The 26,281-nt window shown below is 44.4% G+C and overlaps 1 protein-coding gene and 1 long non-coding RNA gene across 2 annotated transcripts in view; one reads left to right on the top strand and one right to left on the bottom strand.

Annotated features, from left to right (window-relative positions):
* The window catches only part of LOC105432744 (uncharacterized), a 175,068-nt gene that overhangs the window by 41,918 nt on the left and 106,869 nt on the right, over window positions 1-26,281 (top strand). Inside the window, exon 2 of the mRNA XM_089083211.1 lies at window positions 5,434-5,472. The gene's annotated coding sequence lies outside the window, so the exon portion shown is untranslated. The remainder of the gene's footprint in view (window positions 1-5,433; window positions 5,473-26,281) is intronic.
* Window positions 1-26,281, bottom strand: part of LOC148934985 (uncharacterized) — a 69,142-nt gene that overhangs the window by 38,034 nt on the left and 4,827 nt on the right. The window lies entirely within an intron of this gene.

Genomic DNA, 26,281 nt, shown 5'->3' on the forward strand with positions numbered 1-26,281 from the left:
GGGCGGAGAAACGAATAGGCGAACGAGCGACTTTGGTATGAAATATGAACAACGCGAAAACACGAATAACCAGGACGAGGCGGTAATGATTTTTCAAATACGTCACAGATGAAACGCTTCGAAAATAATTAATTCGAATACCTTTCGGTATTGAGAAGTAAATACGTCCAAATACATCTCGGTCCTCTCGTGCATCTCGTTACGGTACGTTGAATTAAATAAAGCCGCCGATCCAAGAAAAGTATGTAATTCTTTCCCTTAAATCGCCTGTCGGTAGACGCGTCCCGTAAATTCGACAAACGCATCTAACATGCCGCAACTAACTGGAAACGGCGGCTTGTCGCGCGCACGTGTAGAGACGCGCGAGCGCACCTAACTACCGGCTCCCTTCGACAATTTTGTCTGCAAGGATACTAATTTCGTAACGTCTTCGTCTAATCATCCTAAAGGTCTCGCGGTGTGCGTGTCCCATCGGCGGCACAATGAGCGTGACGAGCGGAGGTGCGGAGAGAGAGAGAGAAAGAGAGAGAGAGAGAGAGAGAGAGGGAGAGGAGGAGGAAGAGGAGGAGGAGGAGGAGGAGGAGATGCGCAACTAGCGAGAGAGCCCCGGTATAATTAAAACAGCGCCGAGGAGAATCTACGAGAGGAGACAGACACCGTGCTGATTTCATTAAACGTCTTACCTCGACGCAGCCTGCTTTCTGTTTAGTTCGGGACCTTTCGAGGCTTTCATTTCGTTTGCTTGCGTCGAAAGGAAAAAGTACGAGATGCGTACCACGCGAGAATTCTCAAGGCCTTAACGTCTTCGTAACAAACTAGAATTTGCCGCGTCGGATTTTCGTGGGAAAAATCGTAGGAAACAAGGCATCAAATTTGTTCAAATTTGTTTTCCCGCGACGAAAAAAGATTCGATGTGATTTTGATAAAATAACAACATTCATTTTCCAAGATTTTTGAGATTATTGAGGTTTGCCGTGTAACGATTATTCGATTATAGTGCATGTATGTAAAATCATTAACTGGTTAGATACGCACCATTTACGATCACGACGCATCCAATTATAGGTTGTCAATCGCAGGGCACCACGGCCCCGATCTACAGCCCTTCGCGTATACGAGATGACATGGTCTGTTTACAGATTCTAATAATCCGCCGGGCGATTCCGGCGATAAATTACCGCCGCCTCGTAAAATCCCTGCGAGGACCTCGACGCGCCTCCGCCAAAGTTTCTTGGCTGTACTTTACACGTTTACCGTCCCGCGTCTTTAGCGAGCGATTACGTCTGAGAAGCGCGCGATGGGAAAGATCGTTTAAATCAGCCGTGAGGACTGTAAAGCCGTGTAGAGCCGTGTAAAGATGCGGGCACAGAGACGGGCATGTCCGTGTCCACTGGCTCGCAAAATTCCGCAATACGTAGCCGCGACACGAACAAGTTGTTGCTTAATGAATTTCTCAGCGGGCGCCCTTCGAAAATTCCCACGAGATTCTCCGAACCCCGCAGATCTCATCGACGTTCTGATTTACGCGCTGTGATCTTCGATCTTTCTACGAATGTCGAACGACGGGAGGAATAACAACCCTTTTTCGCCTCGGACACCTCCTCCTTTCTTCCCTCCGTCCTAAGTCCTCCCTTTATTCGCGCCCGGGGCATAAATAATCCGAGCAAATTTATAATGACAATTACCATAAAAATTGTCACACAATAAAATATTCGGAGAAATTTACGATCGTGGAGCCTCGAGCGGAATTTTCTGAGAGCCCCAGAGAGGGAGGGCCACGCAATTCCCTTCGCCCTCTGCACCATCCCCCCACCTTCCGTCTCCGATTCCGCACGTGAACGTAGAACTTTACAGCCAATTATTTTATACGCCGCTTTATTGTAGCCATATCTTGTCTCCCGAAAGTTTCACAATTGGGATCTACGAATCGAACGCGGCGGACAACTCGATTATTTTCCACCGTGAAATATTTCATACCGACTATTTACATACTTTTTATTAAACGGTATATCGCTACATAAATTGATATATTCTATATTGCATACATACGATAAATTTATATCGATAAAAATAATTTTAATACATTAATTAATAATGTAACATTCGAATATTAATGATTTGATTCGTTGAGTAATTATACGTAATTATACGTAAAGTTTAAAGGCCTATGCATATTAGATAAAAAATGGTAAAATAAAATGGATACGTTATTCCTACAAATATATATATATATATACACACACACACACACACACACACACACACACACACACACACACACACACACACACACAATATTTATACGAAATGTTTTATTGTAACGTTGACCATTAATTACTTAGTCAAAGAAGTCCAGTGTTGCGCGAGAGCCTTCGTTAACGTTAAATACGTCCCTGGCGCATTAGTGTAAATCAAGCAGTGGTAGCCTCCGCGCCCTCTCTTTCCCTCGTAGATCCGGGGTAAACGCGAAGGCGGGGTAAAGAGTGCAAAGGGGCCAGGAAGGGGCAGCTAAATGATCTCATTAGCACATTCCTGGCTGGCCGCCTCTTTCATGTGTCAACCGAACTCAGCTTACCCTACGAAACTGTTCGGGACGACTTAACTGTCGCGTAAATAATCTTCTGCCTGGGTGCCGGCTCTAACGAACGCTGAATGTTTAACGAAGACGCCTCAATACGAGCGATATCGATTTTTTTCATCGCCGCCAACATCCGTCATCCGCTATTCATCAAAAAAGTTTCATATTGATCAAATTAGCCTCTCTTTCGTTTGACACTTGTGTAATAGATAATATTGGTATTCTATTTAAATGCCATTTGGCTTATTATTATAGCGAAATTTTTTAACATCGCGGTTGCGCACATTGGAGGAAGTCGACCGATTCGATGATAAATTCTAGAAATAGGACTGTTGAGGAGAAAGCGCTGCCGGAACAATGCGTGGACACCTGTTCGAACACGCGGGAATAGATAAACGAACGACGTCCATTTGCACCGATGCGGAAGACTTTAAGGGTGGGCGGTGTGCAGGCGAGCGAAATAAGTAGCCATTCGTCCTGCGCGACCGTCTGATTTTCTGATCCCGTAGTTTCGATTCATATTATTTATGATACGCATTTACGTATACGTTATATGAAAAAAGATTAAAAACTAAAACAAATTAAGATAGCGTGATGGTCGCGATATATAAGCGTGGCGCTTTTGCCGAATCGATATAATCTAAAATCATGTTGTCATCTTTCCGACCTTTTCCTCAGACATTCACGAACCGTCTTTCTTCCCGTCTCTTTCTCTTTCCGTTTCTCTGTCTCTAAATAAGTCCGCACACGTACGCGAGAAACATTCAGCGTTCTATAGCGCGGCGCTAGGCGGATTTAATCCTAGCAAATTAATTCCATTTTCTCGGAGCATCGCGCATTCTCTGTGTTTCGTCCTTCATCAGCTCGGCTATGTGCAGCCAGCCCTTTCCCTTGGTATGCCTGGTCCCCCTTCGACCTTCTCCACCGCCAGTCCTAGGACTCGGTACCTTGCCAAACTACCCCTCTCCCCCCCTCCCTCCTCCCCCGCAGCCACCCCTCGTCGAAAAGCTATACTCGAGCCGGTCTACAAGGAATTGTTAATTGCTCGTGCAGCGCCAATTTGCATAAATCAATTTTAAATCAACTCTCCGGCCTGCGAAGAGTGCGCACGCGGCGTCTCGCAGGCTGGAAACGCACAGGATATGACGCCCGACGTGAGACGAGACGCGACGCGACGCGACGCGACGCGACGCGACGCTACGCTACGCGAAGCGACGCAACGCGATGCAACGCGACGCAACGCGATGCGACGACGCTACGTATCGTTCGTATCGTACGACGACTTGTATACATAGGGCGTCTTGAAACGTCGATATGCGTGCGCGATCGTGCCGACTCACCACGGCCTGCGTGTTCGAGTTTGCACGCGGTCGAACCCGCGGAGTAACCCCCCCCCCTCCCCTCCCCCCCCCCGATGGTGTATCGAACCGACCGACGCGCGACCGCGGGGGCGAAAAAGTTTCCGCGGAGTGACAACGGCGTATCGCGTGACCGAGGGACGAGGTGCGCGCCGGCGAAAGAAGGGACGTGGAATTTCAATGGCGCATAAAAATGAGATGTTTAGATGAAAACGAGAAGATAAGCGCGGACACGGGAGAACGGACGGCGGCCATTTAAATTGTAATTTTCAGTGCGAGTTCTATACGAGAGATCGCGTGTCCGTAATGTATGCGCATCTCAAGATGTTCCACGTTTGCACGGCGATGTACATATACCGTGCACCTCATGCCAGAATGTCGCCGGACAACGAAAAACTGGCTGTCTTACGTAACCTTGATCGTATTTTGCTGCGCCGCCTCGTTCGATTGAAAGACGCCTTACGCCTTATTTTACTTCAAATTATCTTTTTTTAGACACGTTACATACGTTAAAAAAATTTCATACTACGTACATTGAAAGAAAATAATAATCATCATACTCGTATCAAAAATAGTCCGTATAGCGTGAGACGCATCGATATTTTTGCAAATAGATTAAGGAATGGGTAAATGAAAATAAAAACCTTAGATTGTTCACTGTTCATAATCGGAAAGCGAAACCTATCGGATTTTCTTTCTTATAACGGCCTTTAACGTGACTTCGTGCTACAACGCGGCACACGTTTGTCGCGCGGAATTGAGTTCTCGATCGGATTATTGAGAGTTTTAGTAGGTTTGAAACATGCAAAGCAGAAGACGGGTGAAGTACCGAGCCCAGCAGACCATTACTCGAAAGAGCGGCTTGTTTAAAGAAACATACCTCGTAGAACGATGCCCCTGGGTATAACGCGAGGGCGGCTGATCGCTCGTGTCACCCGCGATTATGGCGTCCCAAGACTGACTGCGCCACGTCACGCAGAATGCATAAAAAAATTATTCGAAAATTGAACACGCCTCGCTTGTATACGAGAAAAAAGACATAACGGTTCTTTAATTTAGTAATTCTCAGATCGCGCATATGTTTAAAAAATGAAATGTGTAAAGAAAAAATGACATACGCACGCGGCAATATCTTGTAAGAATACACTTGAAAATATGTATGAAACGAACGTACGTAGCAATATGATACGGAAATCATTCGGAAATAACATGGAAGTGACACGGTAATAATTTAGAAATACAGCGGAACGATATGTAAATGATATACCAGCGAGAGAATGACATGAGCATTCTTTCGAGATAGTTTAAGAATTAAGGATGATATGAAAATGTGACGTTGCTCGATGTCATTACCGACACTGATAAAAAAAAATCTTCCGACACACACGCTAACCGTGCGTTTTATATATATTATACATTATTTACAGAAGTGTTATTTTTTTTTTATCAATAATATTTAAAATATTCAAAATTAATGCGAGTAATAATTGATTGCAGGTCGCCGAGCATGCGTGAAGTTTCCTTCGCCTAACTTGGGTGAGTGAATTATTGAATTATACGTGCAATTTATTCGAAATCCGATAGCGTTAATTGATTTACCGTTAAATGACGTTTTAATAAATATTTCGTCGTCCTTTATATTTCAAGTAAACAGAATCGGCACAACAAAATGTATCACGACCACAAGATTTCGCAATTTCGAAATTCGTAGATTAATATTTTCCTGCTGTAAGGATTAAATTATTCAGTGAAGAAATCACTTCACGGCGCGCGTGGCGCATTCCCCCGCTATATAGTAGGATGTTGCTTCGTATAATATACGGCCGAAGCAGGTATTTGTATCTGTAACAGTAATTACTAGAGCGCGCAGATACATTCTCGGCAGAATTAATCGCATGAGTATTGATCAATTCTCAGGAAACGTAAAGTCGCTTTTACACGCAGGTCTCGCTGGAATAGAGGCAAGTCTCTGAAGTGGAAATGTGTTACATTTTCTCATGGCGATCTATAACAACTTTTTTACAACTAAACAAGAAAGAAAAACAAAATAGCGTTGTAAGTTTTCAAGAAGCGAAAAATTCAGCGTTTAATTTTTATAACCGTGGAAACGTGAACTGTCGCTCCTTGAAAACTTCCATGCTTTGTATGTAATCGCGTTTAATATAGTATTTTTCTTTTACGCCAATAATAAGAAACCACCGCATCGATGAAGAACATCAGACATTACGACATCATTGTTCCGCATAATTAATTTTGTACAATTCTCGATTGTTCCTGCGCGACGACGGCGCCGACGACGAGAACGAGGGCGAGGACGACGTTTCGTCGCGACGCGCCGCGCCGCGCCGCGGCACGCAGGGCGGCAAACTTGCACGATTGTTTTGAAACGAAAGTAAATTTAATTTACCGGCTAATTATCGCCCGTGCAAAGTTCTGAATTAAACTTGTAATTGGCTTTCGCTTGATTCGAAGAAATTGTACTAAGCCACCCACCCTCCCATCCTCTCCCTCCCCTCTCTCTCTCTCTCTCTCTCTCTCTCTCTCTCTCTCTCTCTCTCTCTCTTTCTCCTTCTAGGACACCCATCCCCATCCCGCTACGAGACATTCTATGTAATCTCCTATGTAGACGTGTACGTGTACCGATACGCACGCAACGGGAACCTAACCCAACCCGGCTATCGCAGGCCTTATCGTATGCCAAACTAAGCGCTGTACACGTTAAGCCTAGTATAAGCCTATCTTCAGCAATTATTCTTAACAAACAGATTGTAAGAGAGATATTTTTCAGTATACGTATACGTTCATATTACGTTCATTAGTCTTTGTGCGTTCGTCGATAAAGACACGCGGAATAACACAATTCGTTTCTCCTCACCGAGAAGGAAAAATTAAATGCGAGTTCCAAGCGGTATCTTTACTGAAACGACGTTTGAAACTGACCCGAAAATATAGATATTGTACCAGCCAATTGTAGCCGAAACGTACTCCAACTATTCGCAATTAAACTTCACAGATTGTTTTTGGACAATGTACATAGCACTGTATTAGTCTTTAGTTGAATTGTCAAAGCCAGGCTACTTTATCGCGGTTAACAGGAATTTAGTATACGCGATCAAAAAATTGCAACTTGAAAATAATTATTCACGGTACAAATTATTGGCTCGATATTAACGTGCAAGTTCGCTAATACCATATCGCTAATCGCGCACCAAGGATATCGCTTCGATAAAGCTGGAACGTCCTTCCGCATCTCGTCTCGACTCGCGCCTTCTATATTAATGCCTCTGTTATTACGCTCGTAAATTTTGCAAGCGGATAAAATAAATTTTAATTTCGCTTGGGCAAAAGCTCTTCTCGCGAGCCTTCCTAATTTTTCTGGAGAACCGTTAAAGATACTGGGTTTCCTTTTGAGGAACAAAAGAACGCGTTAGGAAACGGCACAAAAGCTTAATTACTCGGCTGTTCGAAAAACGGTCTGCGAAGAAAAGTATTTTAAAATATTCGTCAAGTGAGGAATACCGACACATAGAGAAGACCGCGTTTAGTCCGAGAGAAGCGCTCCAATTCGCGAACGATTCGTATTACTTGTTAAAAAAATGTTAATAAGTCGGCGCGTGCACGGGCTGTGCGCGTTGAAAAATTATTCCTTTATTCGAATTGACCCTCAAAAAGGTTACCCACCTCTGTCTTAAATAACCCGCACAGATTTTCATCGCCCGCGCGCCACCGTGGCACGCACACGCAATTGTAGAATTTCACGGTGTACCATGTGGGAAAATGGCTCTTTGTTTAGAATATACGCAGCATGCGTATACACGTGTGTAGGGCAGATACGCTGAAATAGATAAGAGGAGATACGACTCGGCTTAAGGAAGCGGTTAATTACCAGAAGATAATAAATTGCCAGTAGCACGGACTTGTGCTTCGCTTATATCCGAAGAATAGCTTTATCCCGATATCACGGATATATTTGCAAGTAATAATCTTTCAATCGTTTACAAGTTGATTAGCAACTAGAACGTCCAAAAAGTTAAATGCTCGGAAGAAAAGAAGACAAACACACATTCTGCTTTAATCTAACAGTTTTTAGATAGTAATTTTGTTGAATTTGGTCGCAAATGAAACCTGGTCTATTAAAATTGGCTTGCTGTAAATGTCGCTAACGATCTAGCAAATGATTATCTAGCAAAAGCAGATATTGCCCATATAATTTTACAGTTTTTATGTCCCATCTTCTAAATTATGTTAAACGTCTTACATAATATTAGCAATTAAAAAGATGTCTAAGAAGGTGATGGGGTAGTAAAGCCAAGTCCGTGCATCCGTGAAGTCGAAGATAACGCGCACGTGACGTCACAGGACACGTCGCTCACAAGCCGAGAATGGCCGGAAGTCGTGAAATGGGATTACCTGTTCATACGTATGCGGCCGTTCCAAGGTGATAATTGAATAGATAGCCGCCCTTCGCTTCTTCCATCTGGCCACCTCTTCTTCGATTTTCCTTCGTTAACGAACGTGCCGCGATATCCCACGCGACAGCGGAAAATTTGTCCTGGAACAAGGCCGTAATCGGCCAGAAGAGGCGGCTCCTAATGCGATAAACGTACATCCATCGGAAATGGTTTACTCAACGATTTCTAAGGTTCGCGAGGTAAGCGAAGTTCATTCTTTTTGTGACATCAATTATATCGTGACGCGCCCCTAACAGAAGGATTTAAATATAAAATCTAATTTTTTAAAACGTAATCTTTTTAAACGCACTCCGGGTCAGCTTCGAGTCGAGTTAGTCTTGAATGAATTATTTTGGGATAAAGGAGACTAAACACAAGACCAGACCAGACCGAGCTAACTTGAAATACATTGCTTAAAATTAGACTGGGCGAGGACCAGATTAGACTTAGGTTGTACATCAGGCTAGATCAGACGCGAGCACAATCCGCGGTGGCACTGATCTTTCGCGAATACGATGACGGGGATAAAAAAAAAAAAAGATGTGACAAGAATCGAGAATAAAAGGCGCGGCTAAGCGCGGAAGACCTGTTTCCCATTAGAGTCTCTCCGCAGGCGTTTAATCACCCAATTAAGAGGATTTTCACGTATGTTAATTAGTCAAAACACATGCGAAGCGTCATTTCTCTTCCCTCTGGCGGCGCTTAAGCCCGGGACCTCGATTGCATTCAAGGACTAAAAAGAGATCAAAAGGAGGCACGTCGCAAGACGTACTACGTGTTTGCACGTGTGTGCGATAGAAATACGACGTATACGTACAAGTATATCCGCTTAATTTATACATTTGCGAGCGATGCCGAGACATATCGGTTAGTTTTGAAATTACAAATGCAAAAAATTCTATTGTTAAAATTTTAAGCTCTCGAAGCATCGGGAAATTCCCTCCCCCCCCTCCCCCTTTTCTGCGTATCGTACATCGTTTCTGAAAAGTCTAATTTCAACACGGGGAGGAAGGCACTCTCTTTGTGAATGCCATTAAATTGACATCTCGTATATCAGGAAGAAGTATGGCGATGCTTGCGGGAGTCCTCTCTAGTTCGAGCCGAGATTAGCCAACGTGCACGAATTTTGGCACGAGTGCAATACGGAAGAGATTCCGCGTCTCGTTTGCCTTCGTTATGCCGGTAAATTCGAAATGATTTTTTTTTTTTCTATAGGAAACGATATTTATTACTTTCACATATACTATCACGCTGTATAATCTGTCATACGCAGCTATAAATGCGAAACGTTGTGAGAGATTCCACGTATTTTTAGATCGTTAAAATAATTTGATTCGTCAATAATTTAATAAATTCGATTTTTATGCAAAAATGCAAAAAAATTTTATCCGATTATTCAAAAAAAGATTTATCCCCAAAGATCATTCTCTTTCAAACTTTTAATAATTTTTTATTTTTGAAACTAGCGTAGCTGTCGGAAATTGCAACTGTGGAACCCTTTCACCATAATCATAATGCCCCAGCAATGTTAATGAAAAAAACCTACTATCGTATTACCAATTACATTGTGATTTTAATGAAACGCAAGAATCAGAAAAAAAGCGCTGACGCATCCGGTTGCGTCCGGGTGCGGTTATTCGAACGGGGAGTCGACTTTTTAATTGAGAGCTTTTTATATTATACGGTTATAAACGCGCGCGCGGCGCGCAAATGAACTACCCTTTATCGCGCATTGTGCTCGCTTTCGCGTCAAAAGCGAAAATCCGCCGATATTATCCGTCGCCCATGTCCGATCGATTTTCAACATTTAATTATCCGACGCATCAAAACTGGTCGATAAATCGAATTAAGAAAGTCCGTTTGTGCTGATTATTTCCAGTGGCGAGAATCGGGATTTCAAATTATATTCGTACCTTCCCGAAACATGCGCAGCATGCAATTATTTGTACGTCCGCAGCGTTTTGAAATTCACGAGTCATTAATCAACAGAAAGAATTTGTTTCTGTCGAAGTTAATGTGTGTGTCTCACTCTCTCCCTTCTCTCTCTCTCTCTCTCTCTCTCTCTCTCTCTCTCTCTCTCTCTCTCTCTCTCTCTCTCGCGTCATCTATAATTTCAAGTACAGTAATTTCGTTACTTATCCTTAAGAACGCGTTTCTTTTTTAGCGTGATTGAAAATGGCACGGGCTAAGTAATTTGCAAACGCATCGCGACGCTAACTAAACGCGACGTCGCTCGTGCAGCTGCCTGCTACCGATAAATCTTCTCAACGATGGTAAATTATACATGCTTTGCCCAATATTAATTACGGTCATTATTCACGCTCGCATTATTAAGCGTGTCCACGTGTCTTTATTGTCAAAAACAGGGCGAAACGCGCGGTTAACGTTCCTGTCTCCGCGCGATCATTGTCGGACCAACGACAATCCTTATCAGCGATTCGTACTGTCGGATATGTGCCGTATATTCGAGCACTTGTTAAATCGGCCTTCGTCCCTTGTCGGAGATTCGCGTCGTGTCCGTGGATTCTGCGGTAATAACTGGACGCCATTATAAAACCTCCTGAGGGAAACCAGCTAAGGGTAGTTCCTCCCTTCCGACTATCCTCTCTGTCTCTCTTTCTCCCTCTCCCTCTCTCTCTTTCCCCTGTCGTTCCTTTCTTTCTCCCCTCCTCCACCGCCTCTCCCTGTGCTGCGTCCATCCCATCGTCGTTACTGCCAGGATACGGATTATCTCCGTTGACCGACGATATTTCTTTTGCCGCGATTCCACGAGTCTCGTTCTGCCGTTTTCGACGTACGATTTTCCCAGATCTTTTCCTCCGCGCATCCTTTTTTCCCGTCATTTGCCCTCCGGAGGCACCTTTTGCTCTCCCATCCCCTCCCCCTCCCATCCACCTCCCTTCTTGCGCGGTCGCCGCAACCCTTTTTCTCAACGAGTCCGGAAGCAGACGCGGAAAAGTTTTGCCGACGGTTGTAGTCAGTTGTGCGCGACTCTTTGCTTCAGGTTAGGCAAAGGCCCGTCGATGTGAGGGCGATTTTTAACCGATCGTTCCTCGGGGATCTTAAACAGAGAGAGTGCGACAGGACACTGCGTAGCCTTGTAGACATCGAAGATTAATGGAATAGGTCAGAATGATCCCTAAAGGCGAGAGTTCTCAACGTCCGACAGCGTCGAATTTGTGAACGTAGTTGTACACGCGCGCACATCAATACGGACGGCGATACCGCCCAATTTATAACGGACCGGATTGAAGCGTAATCCCCTCGTATGGTATGCGCATGGGGTGCCGCGTAATAATGATTCGAGTGAAAATATAACAAATATCGGCCGTCGCTGCCGCCGACGTCGCCACTCGAAAATGTCTGAATTAGAGTGGACTTGGTCGAACCGCCAACAACTCGATCAGCCGAGCAACTCGATCAATCGAGCGGTCGAGAGCAGCTCAATACGCGCGAATAACCGAACTTTACGACTACGATTCGACGCGCAAAGAAACAAAACTTTACCTATTCACACGTTTCTTTCTTTTTTTTTTCTTTTTTTTTCTTTTTTTTTTTTTTTTTTTTCATCATGCCGCAGCTCCGCGTAGAAAATCCAACACACAGGCCAGCTCTTCGTATTAGACGTATTCATAACTAAATTATCGAATCCTTTTTACTCGCGCGACGAGCATGCTAAACGCACCGAAGCCCATATGGGCGAAGGAACGGCCGTCGCGTCGAGATTAAGGGCGCGGTGGGGCAAGGGAGAAGGGGCGGCAGAGAGGAAGCGGACGAGGCGAGGGTAAAGCACTAATGAGCAAATAAGGCGAAAAAAGGTGAAAATTCATTAGCAGTCAGCTAGCAATGGGCGACGGTGGGAAGGGTTACCGAGAATCGGCGTAACTCTTTTCCTAGTAAAGGACTCCGGGCTCGACAAAGGACTCTAAAAATAAATACATAATTAAACGTCGCGATAATGAACTTCTTTATGCGGCGTGGCTGCGCGCGGGCTTCTACGCGTGGACAGGTGACCCCTTCCGAGACTCAACAATCCCGTCTTCTCACGTGGTTGGCCCGCAATCTCTGCCGGAGAGCTTATCAGTTAAATACGAATCCTCCTAGGAGGCAGTTCAAGAATGAAAGGAGGAGTTTCAACATGAAACCGCTTGCTTTCCCTTCCAAGAATTGTTTACTTATTATTTTGTATCTTTCACGAATTCAACTTCTTTTTGGCATGTACATACATGTACGGCTCATCTATTTTTGGTTTGGTCGTGCCACGAAAAGCACGATTTCAAGTAGACCGTAAGTTGGCGTACAAACTTAGGAGTACCTATTCAGAATAATTTGTATAAATTTACACCTATGTTCAGACACTGGCTAGCTCTTCCCTTCTCGTCACGAGATTTATTAATATCAGAAAGATCCTTTTGCTCCCTCTAACCATCGATAGAGAATTTCATTTGCTTTTAATATTACGCAAATTAATTAAATGAAAAGCATACGATGCGTTTCATTTTTTGTGTATGAGATATGCATTTACCTTCAATACAAATAAATTTTAAACAAAATTAATTCAAATGTGTATAGGGACACGTATCAATAAAATTTCGAAAGAGATGTACTCGATACTTCATCGCTGTGATACCGAATCGATGCTTTTTCGCACTACGATCGCAGAGCGAAGTATAATTCTAAATATTTGTTGAGATCGACGCGACGTTTATCGGACGGAATAAAAAGAAGATGGTAAAAAAGCCTCCATCCTTTCTCGAACGATATCTTGTCGCTTTAATTTTCTTCGCACAAATGTGCATCGCAGTATTGTCTTAAACCGGCTCGCCTGTAATTTAATCTTCCACATTCTAAGCGAATCTTAATCCCACGATTATATCAGGTTTTACTTCAAAAAAAAAAAAAAAAAAAAAAATAAAATCCAAGGTCTCACGACCCTCTGATGAATAGCAATAACCCGCTTAATCGCGATCGATAATACCTTCGGGCATTTTAAAAGTATTTTTTCTACGAAGGAACGTGTGCGTTCGATAAAATATTTATTTAAGAAGGTTTCTTATAGAATTAATGTAATTGATCAATATATTTATATTCTCTAATGCTCGATAAGTAATAAAAAATAATATAAATAGTTGCACGAGCCGACAATGAGAAACAAAAAAATAATGTAATTGAAAAAGGCAGATATTATTGATCGCGGCGTTACTGGATTAACAGAGAAATATTTGATTGCTTCTCGCAAAACTGGTGACAAAGTCGTTATCAGGGTTAACGAATCGATTCATTAAGTCGCCCACTTCCCAACTGTGTATCGCGGAGGAAGCGGGAAGGGGAAGGTCGAATGTTCGCGGAGAAAGCACAGTACGGCAGCGTAATAAATGCATGGGATTAACGAGGAATAAATAACGAGAGACTGTTAATAATGTCGTACCCTCCCGATCCCTCCCGATCCCTTTCCTCCACCCCACCGCCGCCGATTCCCTCGTTAAGCGACTTATGGTATACCGGGCGACGCGACGCGGAGGGTGGAGAGAAGAGTCTCGCGTGAGAGTCTCGAGAACCAGGAAGTTTCGATGATCATTAAAGACGCATCTTCGACCTACACGTTCGCGATCGGCTACTTAGCGGTACCGTTATGGCTGCATTTGCAAGAATCGGACAGTCGCCGTTGAACCGTGTGTCTTCTCTCGCTTTTCCCAGCACGCCGGGTTTCACGAATACGTTATAACTTCAAGAGGATACCAGGATTTTTCGCGTACATACATTTTATATAAAACAAGATGCTGTGGACAAATTCAGATATCTTATGACACGGTGAAAGGAAAGACGATTTCAAAGCATAGATGATCCGAAAGGATCATCTATGTTACGCAGATACTTAAACAACACTAAACTTCTTCGCATTTCCATTTCTTTTGTTTCTCGCGCGGGAGGATCGAGAGGAGGCATAATCGGTAGTCAAGATATGTTCACGTGATCACATGGTCGGGCCTTTTATTGTTAATAAACGGTTGCGAACAACGACTTTTAATAGCTGAACGAAAGCATAGGGAGGAAAAGAATGAGGAGGGGAAGGCAGCGTTTCTAGCGTAAAGGTAATTTATTAACGAACGCGTTTGTAATCGCGTGCTCCTTTCACAATGCGCGCACTGGCTGACCCCGCGGGCGAGCACGATGAACGCGCTTAATTAGTGTGCTTAATTAATAATTCTACTGCACCGGCCGCCAGCTCGTTTCTCTCTCGCTCTCCCTCTTTCCCCCCTCCTCCACCTCTTCCTCACTCTCTTTCGCTTCTCTTCTGCGCGCTCTCTCTCTCTCTCTCTCTCTCTCTCTCTCCATTTTGTGGACTCGGAAGGTGTGTGAAAACGGTCGTTATATCTTCTTTCGATGATTCTTAGGTCGTAAATGGAGTCACGCAATTTTACAACTTTAGTTGACCAGTCAAACCGCGCGATACCTTAGAAACTGACGGTCATAATCATAAATGAATGAATCAGAAAGTCAACTTATTATACAATACACACGGATAATTTCATTGTTTCTTTTATTCAAGAGGATGCGGTGGTGTTTTGGTGGAAACATTAAATTTAGGTTGAAAGGTTTCAGAACTGATGCATGTAGTGGGTGAAAAATATTCAAAGAGCAAACCTGAACCTGAAATTTTCAAGTTTCCAGAGAACATCAGTTTTATTACCGGAATCGATGAGAAAGTATATTTGTGTCTCGTAATTATGGCTCAAAGTGAAACATGCATTACGTTACGTCACATTATGCAGTTCGCACGACGAAACGTTCCCTGTTATGCTTCCCGCTCAGTTAATGTTCCGCGTTACGATTCCGACGACTCTGTATATTCTCGAAACAAAGACTTTGTTTGCCATAACGGCGGCACCCCTGGCTATCGGCCTGGTTCTTTCTTTAGTTCTCAGGAAGTTGCGCATAATCTCGAGAGGGGAAGGGGCGGAAACGTGGGGCACAACGATCTCAGGAAGCGTACATCGCATTATTTCGAAGAAAACATTCTCGACAGCGATTCTAAATCTGTTATTTCCTTATCGATCGTTATTTAAGCTAAAATCGAAGAAACTGCTCTTACAATCGTAACAATTTTATGAACGTTTCGAATGAAAATTGATTAAAATCGAATATATATCCGATCACATTCGAGTACACGTAGTTATTTTTCTTCGTCCCTTTTTTATTTTATTTTTTATTTTTTATTTTTGGACCATTTTGCTCCCGGTCTGTCGCATTGTACAAGGGACTGAATTTCTAACGCGAGTTTCTAGCACAAAGAGGTCGGTCATTACAGAGTATGTCGGAATTCGGCGGAATCAGGGAAGTCTCGATTTCAGGCAGTGACGACCGTTTGTGTCGGTTTCATATTTCGTTGTTACGTGTGCGGAACGCGCGCGACATCGATCTTGCTGGTTGTTTTTACGCGCGGTTTTCTCGCAATACGCGAATCGAGCGCGATTTATTCCGCGCTCGCGATCCTCTCGATTCAGCAATAATAATTGGCGGCGAGTACTTTAAACGACGCGTTACAACGCGAAAATTAGTAGTAAAAAATATGGCCGCCGCTGAAGTGTTTACCGTTCAAATATTACAACGCTGGGCAATATTGTTCTTCCCGACGCGCCGCGGAGAGATCGACAAATGGCTCGTCAAACACAAGACACTTGCGACGCCGGCGAAGCTCGCGGCGATTCCGCAGCAGCTCTTCCGTTCGCTTCGAAAAAAAAAAGAGGCGGGGGGGGCGGGGGAGGGAGGAACGGAAGGGAAGGAACGATTTCGACGGCGGCAGGACGCCTTAAAAACGAGTTTCCGCGCGGATCCTACCTCTAAAATGCTCGCATTTAAGTGGCGATCGAGGTCGTTTCCTGTTATTTCCATATTTCAAATTTCAATCCCGAAATTCACGGCTGTACTAGCCTACACGCGGAGGAGCATGGTGGAAACAGGGTAGGAGGGAAGGGAGAGCTGGCAATCCATATATGCAGATCTGAGATTCGCACGCTGCCGCCTTCGATTCCCCGTCTCGAAGTTATTATCACATATATTAGACAACTGACCCGTGTGCACCCCGCCTGCCACCTTGGCTCGCCCCCGCGCCAAGGCAACCAACCCTCGCCCGGTGGAACTGCGAGCAGTTCCGGATACAATATCGCGCTGCGCCGACCGCGCCCCGTTATGGTAAGAACCCTTTTATTGTTTTACATTGTTTCCGCTTTTCGTCTTTCGTCTTTCGCGGGGGAGAGGGGGAGGGGGGAGGAAAAACGGGAAAGAGAAAACCAGAAAAATTTACGAGAATTAAATAATAAATATCTAATGTCACTCTCAAACGTTCGCGTCGCGTGTCTATCCACGATCGATCATTTCTAGAGTTTGTGGAGAGTTTCTAGAGCACACGAACTGTCACGCGTCGATAAAAAAAAAAATAAAGATTATCATGCGATTTTGGAACTGTACGGTGGAGTCATTTCAGCCGGACTGATCCTATCGATCCCATTCACGATCGATTATTCATGTACCGTCCGGCGATCGACCGCAATACTATCGCGAGAAATCGCGAGGAAAGCAGCGCGTGCACGTGCAGCTCGATGAAACTCGTATTTACCTTGCGGTTTCAATCCTGAACTTATTTAAATATAAATTACATACGAGCATGTAGCCGGTTTCGTTGATCAGCCGGATGATCTTCCCTTACCTTACACCCCGTAGATCGCGGATTCGCGGTGAGAAAGTCCGTTTGCCTTCAGGGCCGCTCGCGAAAGATATCAGCTTCGCCAAACAGTTGTGGAAAAATTAAAATTCGTTCGTCGATTTATGTCCGTGATATTAACAGGTTTGCTCCGTCAAAGAGACATCGCGCCGCCAGGATCGGCGGTTGCGATTATTCGTCTATTACGACCGCGTGTGGCTGTCGTTTCTACGTCATCGAGTCTCAACGATTCCAGTAATTATTCTTATTAAACGATTAACAATGCATGCAATTAGAAAATGGATCTTAGCTTAACGATTACGCAAATTGCAATTCTTCCGGAGGGTTTAAACTGCCTGCGCCTGCCGCGCGACGATACGTAAATGCGGCCCTGATCGAGCTATCTCTCGATCATAATTGCGGCGAAGTGTGATCGCCGCATGCAAACAGCCGGCATGAAGCCGCAGATCGGACGATAAACGCTGGTTCTAGCTGAGCACCACTGTTGGACCCTTTGTGCTCTCGGATAACGATCATTATACGATCGTAATGGCGCGAGATTGTCGGTCTGCAGTGTAAGGTACCACACCCGGTATATATATATATATATATATAATATGTACGTATAAATATATATATATATATATATATATATATATATATATATATATATATATATATCAACCTTCGCGTATATCCACTTCTGAGAAGACACGACGAGGGGACATAATAATCTCCAGTGGGAGGAAGGGGAAATGCCTGATCGATGCATCGTATCGATAACTCGTCGACAGGATGCGTTTTGAGCGCGCGTTGCGTGCGCGGGCCAATTAGGATTTCGAAATATATTACTTCGCACATGTAATTTGACGTCGAAACATTTTCAATGCATTATTACCGTTGCGCGTCGTTCCACTATCCCGTTTCGTTATACGATATGTCCTGCGAACGATACGAAAGTAAACGACGCGCGACTTCTTTTTCTTTTTTTTCTTCTTCTTTGAAACACCAAGGTATAAAACTAAGAGAAAATATAAATTTTTACCATATTCAGTAATTTATCTCTAAAGGTAAGATTCAATCTAATAGCGGAACTAAGAATGAAGAATCTCTGAGATATAAAGTATCGGTAGACTGATAGAAATGTTGATTGAAAATGAATTAACTTTTTGTCGATGCCTCGTGCGACAGTCATGCTCGAGGCACATTTCTAAAGAGTGGCGCGATATTGTTCCAGTTCTTATCGACGCACGTGAGAGCGTCTTGGACTGCAATATTCTTCACATTTATTCCCAGCGTTGTGATTCTCGAGTCCATTGTAGAATTATCGAAATGTAAATAATAAATGTCGATTTAAACTTGTGTACATTTATAACTTTGAATGATGAACTCTTACGACCTAACTCGCACGCGTATTTACCACTTTTCTACTATATCGGTATTTTTTCCGCGGTTAGCCGATCAAACCTACGCCACCTACATCAGGGACCGCAATTTCGGCGTGGTTTCATCGACGCGGAGAGACGGCTACCCTCTTCGACTACGAGCCTTGATTAGGCTTCCGGTTAATTAATAACCTCTCGTGCACACACAGCCATGGTCCACGTATGAATATGCATGCGCTGTGTTCTGCGTTTCGCGGTGTGAGAGCAGGGGGTGTACTCTCACATATACAGATACATAGAGGGGAGACAGCGAGAGGGAGAAAGAGAGAAGCGATGAAGTAAAGCTAGATGCCGTGGGAGAGACGAACAGGGAGATAGAAAGGGAGGATGGTGAAGGCAAAGAAGGGGCCGGTAGAGAGGAAGAGGGTGAGTGGTTGAGGCTACTTATTTGCATTCGGAAAACAAAGGGTGTGGGCCGTGCTGTATGCCCTTCGTTCCGCGTAACGAAGGACCAAGGGAGTCAATCAAAAGTCTTCTCTCCCGACTTCTTTCTCTCATGGAGGAACGCGTGTGGGAGGGGAAGTTCGCGCCCGCGACGAGTAATTACCGCGACGTGAGCGCGAATTTTTCAAGACGGAACGACATTACAGGGGTGCGACATTCTTTGATGTACGCGGCGCTAATCTCTCTCTCTGGATGAAGATAGGGCGCGAACGTACTCACGCAAATTAAATCAGTCGCGACGAGAGTCTCTCTCTCTCTCTCTCTCTCTCTCTCTCTCTCTCTCTCTCTCTCTGTATCAAAGAATAGATTCACCTTAAAAGACCATTAAGTTATACTTATGCGGATGACGATAAGATGCATTCGTTTCGAAATGAATCACGCGTTACGGTCAGTTAGGTTTGTATCGCGGAACTTGTCATCGAGATTACGACCACGATCGCGCGCGTATAACCGAAAATGAATTCGTCTCGCGACGTGTTAGGTGGAACTGCAACGTATAGCGAGGCATCTTTCGAGACAAGCATCTCCGATGCTACCGATGTTTACCGTCTCGTTACTCGTAATTAGCGGGTGTCACAAACGGCGGCAAGGGTCGTCGATGCGTCGTCGTCTCGTCTCCGCCACCGTCTCCGCAGCTCCAAGTATTTAAGCCGTGAAAAGGTGAAGGATGCCCGAAACGCGGGGAGATGCCCGGCCGGGTGGACGTAGATGTTTGGCTTCTACTGAAATTAAAAATATCGATTCCCATTCGCACGCCGGGCTTCATAGAGGCTCAATTCGTTTCTCTCCTGCAAGACAATACCCATTCTTCCCGCGGACAGTAAGAGGTACAAATTGCAGTTGCATCCCGCCCTCTCTCCTGCCACCCTCACGCCCTCGCCGCCTATGCCGCCCAGGAATCCCAAACACAAAGGCTCTCTTTTTCATTTGGCTGGCCCCCTCCTCCCCTACCCTGTCTCGGTCTATCTCTCAACCCGTACATCCTTCAGGATTCTCCTCGTGTTTGCGCTCGCTCGTCCGACCTGTGCGACCTGTCCAAATGTATGGAGACGTAATGCTATACATAATTGACTAATCCGACGGATTACGCGGGAAAGAGCGGAGCGTCCCCTGCCGTCCCTCTCGCGTGTGCACCGAAACCACCTCGGCTGCTCCTAATCGATCGCAATGACGCTCCGGCCAATCAGCCCGATTGGAAAGCACGAATTCGTGTTCTCCGGACTCGTCCGACCCTGATTGAATCGAACGATGTTCGGGGAAATTACGATTCGTCATTTCTGCTAATTGAATGCCGCCAGCGGGATGGGAAGTGAGGGGGGAGATGCGGGGGAGACGGTGCAAAAGTAATTCGTCTTTTCGCCGTTGGATCAAAGTTTTGGCTTTCCCGCTACAATGCTGGCAATATGTCGTCGATATCCGCGGCAAATTGATGACGGACAAATGAGATTAGCGAACTTCAATCGCAGATAAATTTGGGCGAAAAAATATTGTCTTATTTGGATACAAAAACAGCAGTATCACATTCGACAAACAAAGAGCGGCGCGACCACCGTAAAAATACCGACGCTAATCCGATATTAACCCCTGATGAATCGAAGAACGTGTAAGTGGTTCCGTTTAAAGTGTTTCCGCCTCTGATTGCGCTGGAATGTGAACAATGAAATAACGTTCAAGCGATATTGAGGCTCGAGTGTATATTCCAATTGCGCGTTGCGATGTGCGCGTATCGATTCGCTCTTACGTTATTTTGTATTATTGCTCGTCGCTAAAATGGATGCCATCATCCAGATCCACTTAATTTATTTGTCTTCGCAACGATGCCCACGCGCCGATGAACGATACGAGTTCGTTAAACGCGACCGTTGCGCGGTCCCTCAAATGCAGTTATGGCAGGGGCTTTCCCGTTCAATTTGTTTCGCAGTTTCGAGGGATATAAGCGCATATATTAATTAAAGGAGCTACCGATCCTTTTTTTTTTTCAGCGACCATCAGATACTTTCGTAGAAAAACGTATACAATTTTACAAAAACGAAAATAGACAAAAAATGAACTCGCTGAGTCGCGCGGTCGTGTATTCTATCTATTGTCTCGCGCGAAAGAAACTAAATTAAGATGCACATTCTAGATCATAAGAGGATAAGCTGATCCGCGTTTAAAGTTGCCATCGTGACCAGCACTAGCGTCGATACAACCGTCTGCCGATATACCAGGTGTTACGATCAATTTAAACGATATTTTATTCAGGCGGGCCGATCGCTAGTTTTCAATTTGCCGGCTCGTATATATTTCGCGAAGGCTACCCGTGGAAGGAAAGTAGGAAGGAGGGCTTCCCACCCTGGAGATGCAATTTCTCGGGGTGGCCCGTCCGTCTGGACCCTCACTCTTTTTCTCCATCTCTCTTTCTCCCTTCATCCTCACACGAGTCCTGATGAAAAAATAATAATCCTGGGGGAACGGTCAGTTATGGCGAATGAAATCATCCCGCTCGCCGTCCTAAGTTTGCGCTTCTTGTCTTTGACTAATTTTTATTTTGCCGCCGTTTCGTTGCCAACACTTCGCAGCCAATCTCCTGCTTCTAGCGGCCGGTGATGGAAAAGTATATTCAGTTAAGTGAATTATTAAACCGGTTCGTTACACACCTTAAACACTTCGGGCGCGTAACGTGCGTTTCTAATTTTCGTGATTACCTGCAATTTGATACCGCGTCGTCCAACAACTCGAAAATTACACCGATGCAACGCTGATGAAACATTTAGATAAAATTCTCGACTGAACATATTGACTACCTGATTTTAAGACTTCTATGCTTTTATGCGACAATAATCAAATTATCATTAAATTATATCATACGTATATATCTAATTTTCTGTAGTTTCTTTTTAAAACATCAATGTATAATTCATAGGCCTTTTTGTCAGGATTTCGAGTGAAATAAAATACTCCGTATAAAATTCGGACATGACGGATAAAATTAAATTTGCCATTTTGCTACGCTTTCGTCCTGACTTCGGTCCTTCCCGTCGTAATCGCGAACAAGAAGAACCACAAGCGGAAAGGTGCTCAAACCAGATTCGAACACATCCTATTTTCACAATCATAAAATATTACGTTAAACATAATTTCTTATTCTTTGTACGTAGCCTGAACGTTTGGAGACGAAAGAATGGTATAAAACGGATTGTCCACAATACTATAATATACTGTCTATATCTATATACGTCAATACCGATCGATAGAGAAATCTAAAAATAAAGATTCTAAAATTAGCGAAAGCTATATTGATAGTCTAGATACAATCAAATAAATAATTTTCCTTGCCAGGAAAACAGAGTTAGTCTCTATTAACATTGCAACGTGACTACTTCGGAAAATATCAAATCGCACGAGCCACAGACCCGAAGGGGGCGAGAAGGCGTTTTCTTGAGTAGGTTGGGCACCGCTTGAGAGAGTATGTGTGTCGGGGGTGGTTATTTTAATTACTGTCCGGCGGCTTTAAATTAAAGAGCTGGGTTATTCCGGCGCGGACCAGCAGCAGTAGCAGCCCCTCTTTCTCTTATCCTTCTGCTTCGGTAACCGGTAAGCACACACCCGTCCCAGCCACCTCCGCGTGCTCACGCTTCGCAACCCTGTCTCTTCCTCCTTCGCCTCCCCTAGACGGCGTGGACCGACATTACAGCCGCCATTCTTTACACCCGACCAAGTGGCGAGGTTATGTTTGACGCTAACCGGGTAACCGCGCTAAATTGTCTAAACTGCGCCAGATTAAGCGAGCCTCCAACACCACCACCGCGCGCCACCCCGGACCTTTCCAGAAATTAACCAACCCTCGCCTTACCACGGCCAGTCAAGTCAGGAAGAATTCCAGGAATTGTTTCATTTAGTTGCATTCTGAATGCTAGATCGGTTTCAGAGACGTTAAATGGGGATTTAACATTACCGAGCAAACGAACGCGAAGATCTCCAAATAAATTGTGCCATTTTAAATATCAATTTGCAAAAAATTAGATGTACCTTCGAGCAAATTTGTACACATTAGGAATCAATTTTTATCTAATAATCAACGTGTGCTTTTGAGTTTTGGTATTGAATGAAGATGGTCAAAGAGGTTCCGAGGCGGACGTAGAAAAGCCGTACGAATCGAATGTCGTAGGAGAACAGAGAAGGACAGAAGATGTTGGTAATCCGCGTGTTGAAGCGCTCTCTCGAGCAGAGATAACGGGAACATACATAATGCAGTGTTTCTTCTACAGGTCTACGACCAATCGCTAGGCGTCTTAAATGAAAATGGGCCAATGGGTTCTCGCGCGAGCGGCTTTTCCCCGCGAGCCTTATTACAATACATTAGAATATCGCCCGACTTTCTCGCGCAGACTATGAAGAGAGACTCTGTAACTACCACACTATGTCACTTCGAATACAGATGTCCAATTTGAGCCGATCGATAACGCAGGCCGCCGACATCGCGATGATGATTTCGCACGAAATTGCTTCTAAGATTAAATCGGAGATTTAAGGATTTTCGATGGCGAGTCCCAATTTTATTATTTCGTAAAATGCAAATTGACAGATCGGATCACGTGACGTTCGAAACCGGAGGCTGTGTTCGCTAGACGTAAAGGTACTATTACGCGAAAGATCCTGTTTTACGGCGCTAGTCAGAAATCGCAAGAGGAATTTCTTTGACTCGAGCATGTCGCATCGCAACTGGACTCGGAGTCGGCGCGAGGAGGGCACTCGATGTTTAATACATAGGATAGAACCGATATTGCAACACACGGAGAACGGAGGAGTATCTCGCTGACAGGGTGCGAAGTCGCGGCGGCCTCCTAGCGGGACGCGGCACTCAACCAGGGAAGTGTTGTCGGGCTTTTCAGGAGCTTTCAAGTGCTTTCGCAGTTGCCTCGAGTGCCATAAGAGGCTTTTAGAAACGGAGGAGGAAACGGGCTTTTTAATAGGGCCAAGAAGAAACCCTCTCCCACCGCGTGCCTCCACCACCCTCTTGGCGGCCGTCTATGACCCTTTTTTTCTTCCGATCTTGTCTCGCGACTTGCCCCATGCGTTCCTTTTTTTTTCCTCCATAGACATCGTTCGACGATAATGATCTTCGCGGTTAATTTTTCGAGAAATCTATTTTTTTCGATACGGATGTAATTTATAAATTTTGATATAAATAAAATATAGATATTATCGAATCGTAGAAAAACCAGACTATGATTACTTCAAGGATACATGACACAGAAGGGAGAAAATGATGAATCCATGGTCCCGAGATCGCACAGCATCATAAGAATAAGACTAATAAGGAAAGGGACAAAGAGGAAAGAAGAAGAGATTCAGGATATAAACACGTACACGAACACCAATTTAATTCCTTCTCGGCGAATCCGCTCAGCTCACTATCCAATTACACATAAAGCACTAATCACGCAATTAATCTCAATCTATTTAATAACACCTTCATTACCAGGCACTATAAGTACCGGCCCAGGAAGAGAATCTCCCCCCTCATATCCCCCTCGCCGTCCTCCAATCTCTCTCGCACCGCGATCACTCGTCTGTCTCTTTCTCTCACTGCACTTTCGATCCTTCTCGCAAATGGTCGACACGCCCCTGCTATTCGCATTCCTGCAGAACGCGAATCGCTTGCGTTGGACGTGCGCCGCGAGTGCATCGCGGATTCGAGTTAATTGAAATGGTCAAGAAGACTATCGATCGAACGTCAATTACAAATTCGAAATATCTTTGCGATTTACTTCTCGTGGAAAGGTAGAGGTTACGGCCGAGATTATGTCGCGAAGGACATACGAACGGACAATCCACACGTCGTGGCGGACTCTCTCTTCTCCTCCCTCCCACCATTCTCCTCCCACTATTCTCGAGAATTCTCCACACGTACCGCACGAACCGACTGTCCTCCGTGTATACCTAACGGCGGAAATTCTCTTTTAATTTTTCCCCGAAATTCGCATAAAGTTCGCTCGGCCGAGCGGAGTATTATGCCGAAGGCAGATCCGGCCCGCGCACGTCCGGCGGCAACATTTCAAACTCGCATTTGCTCGGCTTGAGCCCTAACTTTATCCCGGGGATTTCGAAGCCTCGCGATGCGACAGCGTGTACCGGTAAAACGACATTCCGATGGCCACCATTCTGTGCCGGCCGGAAAGGAAAACTTTTGCGCTGGATCGACTTCCGCGTCACGCGCATCGTCCGCCCCGCACGCCGCTCCTACCAGCATTCATATATTCCGACGTGAGCTTTAGACGGACGAAGATAAACGCGTGTAAAAATCAATACATCCGAAATATAATGATATACGTAGAAAAAGATAATGTAACGTCGGGCGAAACTCGCGGGACTCATCTGCAGTTTGGTTCACAGAAGCGCACAGGTTGATCCGTGATTTTCCCTCGATCGAGATCGAGCGGAAGCACTGGGTACGACGAAATTGCCGAAGAATTAATTTCTTTTTCAATAACAGTTTCGTGCCTCGCTGCGCATCGACGGCTTGGGATCATGAACAAGACTCTCAGACTGCATTCTTTGCGGCTTGCGATCATCCGCCGGAAGTGGCCAGGGAGATGGATCCATCAACGAGAGAAAGAGAAAGAGAGAGAGAGAGAGAGAGAGAGAGAGAGAGAGAGAAAGAAGAAGAATTTACCTGAACCAGGCCGGCATCAAAATTCAATATATTGCAGGTGCAAATACGATATGCATAAAGTATACGTACAAACATTGAGAAATATAGAATATTATTTTCATATTGTCTTAATTCGATGAATTATTAAATTATTCCATCAACTTTCTGATATTTCAAAGTTCTTCTTTGCCTACTCTTCGCGTCTCAGTTGTTTAATGTATGTTATTTCGCTCTCATGTGTCTAATTTTGTTAATGACCGTGGTCTTTAATTTTGCGAAAATTTTCGTTATCCTAGCTTGACCTAACCATTACATAATGTCCGTGGAAATTATATTATATCGAATTAATGATACACGAACGCTAAGATTAATTATGTTATTATGCGACTATGCGCTATTACGCGGCTACCAAATGATATAATAACAACCGTCCCTTCCCATCAACATTCCCGAGAGGTACTTAAAACAACTGTAACTCAAACCGAGATCACGTGAGACTGGCTCGGATAATTTAAACATAGAATTATCAATGGAAATTACACGGGTATCCGTTATAATCATTGCACCGCGACATCTTAATTTTCTTATAATTATTTTATAAGCTTAATAATAATAATAATAACAACAACAACAATAATAATAATAATAAGTTTAGAAAAAATAAAAT

This window comes from Pogonomyrmex barbatus, unplaced genomic scaffold (genome assembly GCF_055798465.1).
Source record: "Pogonomyrmex barbatus isolate J1 unplaced genomic scaffold, ASM5579846v1 scaffold7, whole genome shotgun sequence".
In the NCBI taxonomy this organism is placed as follows: domain Eukaryota; kingdom Metazoa; phylum Arthropoda; class Insecta; order Hymenoptera; family Formicidae; genus Pogonomyrmex; species Pogonomyrmex barbatus.